Source organism: Chlamydotis macqueenii, chromosome 1 (assembly GCF_036417535.1).
Source record: "Chlamydotis macqueenii isolate bChlMac1 chromosome 1, bChlMac1.mat, whole genome shotgun sequence".
NCBI lineage: Eukaryota > Metazoa > Chordata > Aves > Otidiformes > Otididae > Chlamydotis > Chlamydotis macqueenii.
In genome coordinates this window covers 4,194,489-4,206,078 of record NC_141556.1, presented here as the reverse complement: position 1 = coordinate 4,206,078, position 11,590 = coordinate 4,194,489, and positions in this window count along the sequence as shown.

Sequence of the window (11,590 nt, the reverse complement as noted above, 5' to 3'; positions counted from 1 at the left end):
ACAGCGATACTGGGGATTTTATGCTACATGTGGTGTCACCACTGGGACTTCAGTGGGAAGTTACTTGTGGTCTGTTGCCGCTTGGCCACAAACGCGCCAGTGAGCTGAATCAGATGGGGATCAGATGTACCCCTGCAAAACTGTGTGAATGAACTGGGATGAAGGATGGTTTCTAGAAAGCAGAACACCACAGAATTTCCAGCTCCATCCTCTGGCCTAGCCCTGGTGTCCCCCCCACCCCAAGCCCTTCTGTGAGGGCAGGGTGCGATGCTCTGGATGCTCTCTCCCGGATGGGGTTGGGTCTATCAGAGCACCTGGGTTACGGCTGCCTGCTCCCCGGCTTCACCTCACCCCAATTCAGCGGTCTGGAGGTGTCTGGTCTGGAGAATGGTGGAAGCTGCTGTCTGGGCTCCTCCACATGTGCAGAAAGCCACCAGCAAGGGAGACGGGTCGAGTCCCATGGGAGATGCTCGCGGTGGGGTGACTCATCCCTCGCAGGTGCGGCCCCGCCGGCTGGAGGAGCAGCAGATACTCTGGCTGCTCCCCTGGTTTTGGGAGAGCAGAGCGGGGTTTGAAAGGTGGGTTTCTGTGCTTTTGCTATGAGCAAGTGGTGCAAACAGTGGGGAGAAAGCCCTGTGCAGTCCCCAAGAGGCTGAAGAGCAACCTAAGAGCTGGCTACAAATACCTGAAGGGTGGTTGCAGAGACATGGCCAAACTCTCTGCTGTGCCAGACTCCAACAAAATGCAACAGATTTGGGGCTCAGGAGGCTCAGGTTCTGGATGTAGGAAAGGCTCCCGCTGCAAGCTAGTGCTGCCCTGGGACTGAGACCCCTCCAAGCTGGTGCACCCTCCACCCCTGAGGGGCGTTAGGACTTGGCTAGAGCAAGTCACGTCTGACAGCGTCCTGCAGTCCTGCTCTGAGTGGGAATCTGCATTTGAGATGTCCCTTTGACCCCACGTTTCTGTGTGAGTTTGATTAAAAATAACTGGTTTTCCTGCTTCTGGGTGTCCTCGAGCTGCTTTCCTGTTGTCTCTGCAGACCAGAGCTCTCCTGCGTGTCTGCTTATGAAACGATGATGTTTCCAACAGCAACAGCGACACAGAGCTCCCGAGGTGAAGGAAGCCGCAAGCAGCACCACAGGACTCCCCTGCGGCAGCGTGAAAAGCCCAGACAGATGTGTGCAAGGTTCCCTTCGGAGCCATCCAGGCACTGCTCTGTAGTGACTCACCATCCCTCCTGCCCCCAAGTCCTTCTCAGCTCCCTCCTACTCAAACCCACACTCCAGGGGCCTTCCAAGGTCTCAGCTCACCGGTGCCGCGCTCATCTCCTCCGCTCCTCTCCTACACTTGGTATAGATCCTGTTCATCTTCACAAGCCACTGGCTAACGCAGCCAAACAAATCCTCCCTGGTGCCAGCCTGGGACATCAGCTTCCCGTTACTTTCTTCTGCCAAAGCCAAGCGTGAGGTCCTGAGGTTAGAGGGTATTTTCAGACACAGGACACGGTCACCCAAAGCCTGTCTGGAGAGAGGACTCTGTGGGCAGAAATAAAAGGTGGATATGCTGGGAGCTCCTGCTTGGAGGGAGCCCAGGACATGTTGACTCGTCGTGTGGACGGGTACGGCCATGCTCGGGGCAGCTGGGAGCACACAGTGTTCAGCACTGCTGGTCCCCAAGGGCTCCAGGGGCTTGGTAACATCTTATGAGGAACATTGTCGCCTCACCCTCAGGATTTTCATGGCATTTAACCAAGTCCCACAAGTACAAGCTATTCCCAACGCAATAAATACACGCTCAGCAGAGCTGGCAGCGCTGCTTCCCTCTGCCTTCCCGTCCTTCCCGTGGGTCTGGCCTCTCCTCCGCACACAATTCTTCCGCAGCCGCCTCTGCTGAGGCACCGACAAACGCAAGCCCTGAGTATTGGGTCCATTGTGGAGGTTAAAAGCAGTTTTTTCTATTAGATACGCAGTTTATTTGTGCTGTCCTCACTGTGATGAGTTCCGTGGAAGTCACAGAGGGTAGGAGAGGTGAAGAGATCTCCACATCGCTCACATGTACTTTGGTTTTAATGATCTCCTGTTATTCCTTCCTAGACCTGTGGCTTTTTACCTGCAGTGACCTTCCCTGACTCCTTGTTTACCCTGCAGATAAAGGGAACGCTTATTGTGCAGAGGGGAGTTCAGCTATAGCTTTTCAGCCAGCGATCAAAACACTTGAAACCTAAGAGCAGCATTTGAATTTAAAAATCGTAATTACGAGCGCCCAACGGGCAGAAGTTGGAAGAGGGCAATAAACGAAGCAGGGGGGTGGAAGAAAAGAAAGGAAGGCATGAGAGGAATCTGCGCTTTGAACAGAGCCCTGGATATCTTGCACCGGCTCCTTCAAATTGGGCACCCGAAAGTAAGAGATTCTTTGACCTTCATTTCTCTCTGCTCCAGTTCCTTGTTTGTAAAGCAGGAATGACAACAGACTCTCACCTCTCACAAAAAGATGTCATTACAGCAATTACAGCCAAGCACTTGGACGCTGCAGAGATGAGCCTGAAGGAAGGAAAAAAACCCCACCGTTATATGGCTGTTCACCAACTGAGAACCAGCATCGTGTGCACGGAGCGGGGCAGCGTTCTGGGGAAAAAAATAACTTCCAGTCACGTAATTAAGGACTATGGTGTAGCGCACGCACCCACTGAGGTTACGTGGGCAGCCTGAAGACAGGCGTCTCTTAATTTTTAAATGCTTTTTCAACCTTGTCACTTCTGATGTTATTTTGAAGCGTTTCATGCATAGTACTGCTCTGCTATATTAAGAGCACATCTACGTAGCTTGCAAATAACTCTCCCCTAGCAGAGGAAAGCCTGGCACGCGTTCACAAACGAAGCAGCGAGGCTGTTCGCTGTGGCGTAAGGAGCTTCAGATTTTGGTGATCACCACCAACCACATCACCACGTTATGCGTACCTCACTGCCGATGCGCGACTGGGTTCGTTATATCACGGTCTCTGCGACAGTTGGCCTTGCTGCTGTACCAGGATGTAAAAGGAAGGTTAAAATCTGCACGAGAGGGGCAGCATGCCCTGTTTCTGGAGCCTCGCTCCTTTAAACACATGTGGGAGGGAGGACTGGTAATGCTTGGACAGTTTTTCATCTTGCCTCGACTGGGCTGGGCTTCGGGCTCAGTCTGTTGTCTGGTCCCTTGTCACAGTTGCTGTTAAAATGAATCATCCATCTGATTTTCTGGGAAAAAAAAAATGAGCTAGGGAAATGTGGTTGGCTTTTTTTTCTTTTTTTTTTTTTTTTTTGGCTGCATCTCTCCTCAAAACGATTACAACTTTGCACTCGCTGGAGTTGACGGAGGGGAAGGAGTTTTGCACATCTTTTTTCGCTTGCTGGAGCAGACAGAGGAGCACCGAGAAGCCAGACCATGACAGTCATGTCTTTAATTGTGTTTCGAAGAGCAAAAAGGATCTAACGTGACTCACCAGAAGATTGAGGCTGTCTTCAGCGGGTGCACTGGACAGAACCTCATGCTGAGGCACTCTAGGGACCACGTCCACTCCTTCAGCTGCCTCCCCATCTCCCTGAGCTCTCCAGAAACGATGCGGGATGAACTGCAGCGAGAAGGCTTGGAAAGATAGCCAGGTGGAAGACATTGACGCTGGAGGTCGCCTCACTGGGATTAAACAGCTGCTGTCATGAGTGGTGTATTTTACTGTAAATTAGATAGAAATATGAGGAAAAAAAAAAGATCCTAAGAGTTCACACGGGGTGATGTTTACTCTCAGAGCTGAGTGCAACAAGAAGCCACGCTGGAGTTTTCCTTGTTGGTTTGTACAGTAAGGACCAACACTGGGACAATGAGACAAGTGCCTGTCTAGCTGGTCACACCAAAGTAACCCACTTCTTGGGTAAGAAAAGTGGCAATGCAGCGTCTCTCTTTGCCAGCAACCCTTTAAAACATCGTTTTAAACAAGCCAGCTCCAGAGGAGATCTTTTTTTTCTCTCCTCACTCCAGGAATGCATCTTCCTAGGTCCAAGTTTGGTTAGAGGTTAGACTGGGAAAGCAGCAGCTTGTCTGGCAGCAGTAATTCCTCCTTTCAGACACTTTACTGAACTTCCATCAAATGGGTCATGTATCAAAGTTCTACTTTTCTATGCTACTAAGCCAAGCCTTCCTGTGACAAATTCCTCCCTTTATACCGTCTTTGTATCTGTTACAAGCACGGTGCACTCCCGTGAAAAACAGATCCTCCTTGAACCCACCTGCACAGGAACCGCCCTCCTCGCTGGGCCAGCATCCTTCCTCTCTCGTTCCTCTTTTTTTAGACCCAACCTTCTTCTCCTCACCAGCCTTTATTCGAATGTGCCTGTTCCGTGATTTCATCTGAAGTGGGCGGCGAGTTCGCTCTCCCCCGCCAGCAGCCTCTTCGCAACGGCTTCTGGGATCCCTGCCAGCTTCTCTCCACCCACGGCCTCTCCCGTTGAAGCAAACCACGCAGCTCCTGCTGCTTTCCCGGGCCAAAGGCGGCATCTCGCATCTCGCGGGCTAGCTCGGGAGGAGAAAGGAGAGCCAAGGAGCACCTCACTGAGGGTATGAGCCACCATCTCATCCTTGCATTTCCAGGGGTAAGGCATCTCCACCCTCCCTGCACCCCCAGGAGTCCCCCAGTTTTCTTCCCAGGAGACAGTCACGGGTTGTTGAAACGACTTCTGAAGGCTCAAAGGACACTGCAAACTCAAACTTAATTTAAAATACAGCTTTGTGGTTTCAATATCAAATGAAAACTGGCTTTATTTTTTTTTTTTTTTTTTAAGATTTACTCCTATTCAAAAAACCTTTGCATGGATTTAAGCATTTCCAGCCCTCGCTAACGTAGCAGCATCAGACAGTGAAGTTAACTGGTCCCACAGCTTCAGTGACCACGGGGCTGAACGCCACACAGAAAACCAAATTTGACATGGATTTTGAAATTGTATGTGTTAAAACAGAATATTAAAATTGAAAATACAGCACAGGACAGGCTTGCAAACCTCTTGGGTTCTTCCCTCTACTTCTGATTTGCTATGGTTTTAAAAATTAACCTTTTGACTATTCCTCCTGATGCCATTTCTGGGCTGGTAGCCTAATTCCAACGCCAGTGATTTATAAGCTTTGCATTTGGGAAATTAAAAGCTAAGCAAAGACTCCATTATGAACAAGAATACCATAAAAATTCCACAGTTGCCAGAAAACGTCTCAATACGGTGACAAACGTAGCCCATGCTCTGGTACTGCTGCTCATCTGTGGGAAGGCTGATGTATAAATTATTCATGAGTGTCTTAAAATTTCCAGGCTAATCTCAACTAAAAAGCAGGTTTTTACACCATCGTTTCACTCCAAAGTTCTGCGACTGGAATTTTGATTTGCACAGTGAAATCTGCAAATCTACTTGCACTGGAGCTTGTTTCTCTTCCCTTCATAAACGCTTCGGTTGTGATTTCACACTGGAAACGTAATGGAGAGCCTTCACATGAAAGCCTGGGAATCTGTGACAATTTCCATGAATTTCCTGAGAAATTTTAAGTTTTCCCAGATATGATTTTTTAGCAGGTTCTGATCCATAAGCAGTTCGGCTCCTTTCAGTAAGCAATCCCATCAGCCCAAGCTATTTCTAGTAACGAAAAAAGATTTGGGAGACTATAAAGCTATTCCTCTCCCAATGTGTTAAGGGACAGGCAAGACTGAAGATTAAATAATGGCAATATCTAACGGAGAAAATCACTTTGTGGTCCTCCGGAGGCTATTAAAAGATTGGCTAACTCACCTGTGCTTACAGCTTTACAACTGCCAATCTGTTCTGGGAGCTTTATCCTGCACAGTGACATTTGAGTATCTTCCAAGAAAAATCATTAATTATAACTAAATCCTACTGGGTTTTACGTTAATGCCCCAGCATGCAGTAATGTTAGGGTAGTACAAAAACTAACGGTATCTGAAGAAATGAAGAATTAAAAAAAAAAAAGCCGTATATTCCCTGGTGACATCCATGCTCTGTGCTGCCGTGCATTGCTTGGAAAACTCTACCATAGCTGGTTCCTCCACCATGCTTGGACAGCTCTTCATCCCAGGCTGTGCTGCTCTAAAGGAATTCAAGTGTCAGGCTTTACAGACTGGCATCCAGCCAGAGATGAGTAGGGCTTGATTACATTAATTGCTTTGGAAGGTAGAGCCCAAGAAAATCTCTCCTCTGCAGCAATCATGTGAACACTGCTAGCACCAGAAAACTCCAATCCTGCGTGATTTCAAGGCTTGTCTCTCCTTCTCATGGCAAGCGGCCACTAAAAACCTGTTCTTTGGTGCAAGGAGAAACTGGTTTTATGGACCCCCAGGAGAGAAGCCAAGTCACCTGCTGCCACAGCAGGTTCTCCAGAGAGCAAACCTTGAGAAGAGACAGACTGCGACACTGAGAAGGGAGCAGGCAGAAGCTGTACATAACGCAACTCAAACATTCAGCCACACATCTCACCATAAGACTGCTGTAGGAAAGCAAGAGGAGAAGGGTGAGAAAGACACAAGGAAAAAAATTGTTGCCTCCAATTTCAAGGAGCTGAATGGGAACAGCTTCCGAGCAAAGGTCTGCAACATGATACTGACTGGTATGAACATAGAGAACATCCTCTTGCCTGCTCAACAGCAAAGATGGGAGCAGGTAGCTCCTCCAGCTTCTATGCCTGGAACCCAAAAGCTCTGAACAGTTCAAGAGGAGACACACCCGTAGCATCTGACGGGCACTGCTGGAGAGCAGAAGACACCAGTTGGATGAACCATGTCAGAGAACAGGACAGCTCTCCTCTGCAGAGAATACAGCTGTCTTGAGTGACACTTGTGAAGTGAAAACCTCTTGTGTATGCAGACAGCTTAACTAAGGCTGCTGTGCCAAAGTTTGCTTAACTGTCCTCACTGGATCTAATTTACCAGAGAAGATATCTAGACATTATAATGCTATTTTTGTTAGGATTACCCAAACCAGTAAGAATTTGCTCTCTTGTCATCTTTAAATTGCTGGGAGCTTTAATAGTCTGTTTTACAGCATAGCAAAGCTCTGCCAACGTAAGCCTCTGCCGTTTCATACTTAGGAATAAGTCCCAGCTGGACACAGCCAGCCAGCAGTAAAAACCGCATTACCCGGCTTTACTCTGCTCGTACCTCCGCTGTCCATTACGGCACTGGAAACGTGTGCTAAGGACATGACAGCTCCCTCACAAGAAAGTTATTTTTGGTTACCAAGTCTCAAACTGGCTTGAAGAAATCAGGAAGCACCTTGCAGAATATCAGAATTTTGTCTTATTTCCTGTTCCGAACTTTTATAAGCATTTTATGCCTGCATGTTTCATCAATTCACGCGAGGATTAACCTGCTGCAAATTACAGTTCTGACCCTCAATTTATTTGCTGTGAGAACAAAGCAGTTCTCCACCATCATCCCAAGCTGCTAATCAACGTGACCAGGCTATCGGCCTCCCAGATTCTCAATATACGATGGATTTCACGGAACTCCCTTATGTAGAAGCCAGACATTTCACGATTATGCTGCAACATCACAGAAGTTTCACACAAATTAATGTGACAACTGAGATTTAGGATCAGTGTAGTAAAATGAAATGGTTTAATGTGTCATTAATAGAAAAAGGGTACACTGCAAGATACTTCTGTAATATTTTTATAGTAAAAACTTCCCAATATACACCACTCTTCTATCCCTCTCAGCCCACCACCACCTTTTATGTTAGTCCAGAACTGAGAGTTTGGGGGAAGAGCAGCGCTGCAGTTCCAGCGCTGTTTTTGGCTTAGTCCAAGTGTTGATTTCATTTTAACATCGTGGCAGAAGACTGGCAACTAGACAAACTTTGCTGACCATGAAGCAATCTCCTTGCATGTTACATTTTGCAATGGCTGCACGGTATCAACCAGCAGGATGGAGCAGACTTGCAAACAAACAGGTGGAGTTACCTACTGTGGTACCTGATCAGCGTTTTGCCTGGGGTAATTTCTGTTAGCACCGCTTTGCATCTGAATCTGGCTGTATGGCAGCAAAGATTCTCTTCTAGTAGCTTCACTTTCTAAAAAGGTCCAGAGTTGAGATCAAATAGGATCAAAAACCAGAAACTCATTACATGTGCTTCTTTGTTCCTCATATATATGAATATTTTACAGTGCAATGTTCCTGTTTTCATGAAACACCCTTCTTCCTTCTTTCCCACCTTCTTTTGTTCTTTCATTCTTTCTTTTCTTGTTGCTGCAGGGAAGACCCAGCAAGGAAGAGGACAAAATCCTGTAAGCACACGGGCACACCAGCAACAGTACTCACATCTGCAACGCCGTTCATGAGATCCAAGCACTTGGCAGCTCCGTTTTTTTCTCACTATACGGCGCAAACAGAGAAAATTATAACAGGCTCTGTATGGTGCAAACAGAGAAAATTACTATAGCTTAAAAACCTCTTACCTTTCAACAGAATTAAAATTTTAATAATCTCCTTTAGCTGTTTTTGTGTGATCACTTTGTATTTGGAATCAATTCTTACCTTAAGATAAGCTTTTGTGCTAACAAGCTGCCTTTCAGTAAAGCAGTCCAGACGCTGAGATCCTACCGTTACAAGCACCGTACTCCAGCAGCTAAACTCCAAACAGATCGATCTGCTCATTTAAGGACTTTGCACAAGAAATCATTTAAGCAACGCTCTGTATGGGAGCTACTTAAGCAGTGGATGTACTTAAACCACATTGATTATTCGTAAGCCACGTTCCCAGAGTGCAATACTTTAATCTGTATAGCTTTTAACCTCGAGAAGAACATCTGTCAAACCCCCCAAAATACACGTGGGCAGGTGTCAGCTCTCTGCTGACCGCGAAAACATGCTGCTAGCCATTGTACATTTTTAATATTTTCATCATTTTTATACTAATTTAAGGGCTAACCTAGAGTCTTTTGTACTAAACACACTTCTGAGAGTTCAATCTAAAAAAGACAGACAAGTCACGAGGGTGGATTTCACAAATGAGAGACTAGAAAGAGGCCACATACTTTTCACATAAAGTCTCTTTTGTTTTGTCATGATCTGATCCCTTCTTAGTTAAACAGAACTAAAAGTAATGGGAGCATATACCAATAAAAAGACAGAGGATGGGGAAAGAGAAAGGTAAATTTGCTGCCGGCAGCCTGCCACCACCTTAGAAATGCCTCTGAGTACTCAAAAGCTGCTTCTGTTTTTTACAGTCTGTAGTTATTTTTCAGCTTCCCCATACAGAAGAGTGGAAAAAGGCAACATATTACTGTTTTCACCAGTACATCTGGGAACATACGTTCTGCTACAGGGATGCCTTGCTGTAGGATGGTCTGTGCTTTAGCTCCCAAAAAGCTGGATGTAGTACGACAAGCTGGTTGGAGGATGACTTTCAGAAATGATCTTCATGGATAAGGTGATCCTGCTGCAACTGGGGACGCAACCCACACTTCGACTCTCCATCTCTGGCCAACTGTGTTTCTCTGAAGAGCTGCATTTTCAGAGAAAATTTCGGAGGTATTATAACATCCTTGGGAAGATGACTCAGGTTTTTTGTGGCTTACATTGTTAACAGTGCAAGAGAAAATGCACAAAGCTCTCAGGCTGGCAATGAAATCTTTCACAAGATCTTGCTTTCAGCATGTCCGCAGTGCAGTAATTGGAGACTAGAAGGTTGCTGACTTTTTATTTCCTCATACCTCACAGCCAGATCATTAAGCCAGCAGGGTATTTTTTTTAATCTTAAGTCCATACTGATTATTCTCATTGGGATAACCATCTCCTTTTATCTCCACTCTCAGTATCATCTTTACTTAGATGACCTAAACCAAGACCTTGTGTTACGTATTTTATATACTCTGTCTACTGGAGACTGTATTTTCTTCCATGAAAAATCTCCAGCTATATGAAAGCACCTAACAACACTAGACTTTAAGCACAAAGAATTTCTGGATTCAGCAACTCCATTCACTAAAATAACACATTTTTCTTTTTTTTTCAGTCCTAGATAACACCATTAAAAGATTCTCTTTGGAGTTTCTTGTACAAAATTCACAAGGAGCAATTCCCCAATCACTATAACCGATTTCAAATGGTGCTAGAAAATATTATTGACTCTGAACACCAAAAGAAATCAGTCATCCTCTAAAGGGGTTACTGAGAGCTGCAAGGATGAAGAGTTAAGTGCTGGACAGTATTTTACATTGGAGGATCCCCAAATACTGCCTAGGTGTTAAATGCCACCTCTGTGGCATTATTCACTAAAACCTGTTATAAAAATTATTAAAATGCATGTGAAAGACCGTGATTTAGAAGGTGAAAACTGTCAAAATCATCATTAGCTACACACATCTTTTAATACATTAAAGCCAATCTTACGAATGCTTCAAGTTCTCCAAATTTCAGTAGCCTTGGCCAATGTGACCTACCGTGGCCAAATTCTCACAGACGCTGGTGCTGGCCATTTCCATCAACTACAACTAGCGTATCAGGCTATCAGCTTGCAACCTGAACACTGGAAAGTGAAGTCACACCAAATAAACAGACGTATTCGGATCTGCCAAACATGCCACAATGAAAAAGGCAACACACAGCAGGAACGCAAATGGCATCTAGAACTCCCAGTCCTTAAATTTAAAATCTTCTGCTTTAAATTCTGTTGTGTGTCTTATATGATACATGTACAAGGTATTTAGAACGGCAGTAAAGAATTAACAAAAACACCTCTACGTAAGGCTGAAACAGGCTTTGAGTTGAAAAGAAACCAGAGCAAATTAAGTTCCTTTCCTTGTTCCTCACCATGTTGTACAAACTACTTGTTTGTACTAGATTTACTAGCTGATGCATTAATGCCAATGTCTTCAATACCGTGTTGCAATTCTGTATTACGCTCTCTTGCATTGTTTATGTCTCACAAGCCCTTCTCCGTTTCCAAAGTTCTGGTTCACAAGCTACAAATACTATAAACACGCTGTTGCCCAGCAGTATTACAGCAGAGCTTCTGCCCTTGAAATCACACATTGCATTGCTCTCCCAAGGGTCATCTGGGCCGTAGACTCTGCAGCCCCAGTCTAATGACGGACTTTGGTGGTGAAGCTAACTGTAACAGCAGAAGCACGCAAGGGAGATCTTGAGCTTTCCTTCTTCTCTACAGAAGTTTCCGAGGGTTCGTTTCACTGATGAAGGCAGGCATTCTTCCTCCAAGAACACTGATTTCAAATGGTGCTAGACAATGAATAGTTAAATCTAAACCACCATATGAAACCAGCTTCCTGAGGGAGCTTGTTTCTAGCTGGGATGATATTCCTGTAACAATAAACTGGAAATGCCACAGAATACCTATCCATGTTGGTTTTTTCCTCTTTATTTTTCCTATTAAGTAGTTCATGCTTTTTTCTTATTCTTGCCCTTGATTTTGGTTTGAGTCACCAAATGTTCACTTCTGTTTTTTATTACAGTGCTACCAACAGAAAGAGAATCGCTTACAGCACTGTCACTCTGAATAATTTTTCTAGTTAAGCTTGGACAACATGTACAAGGGTTTAACCAGGAA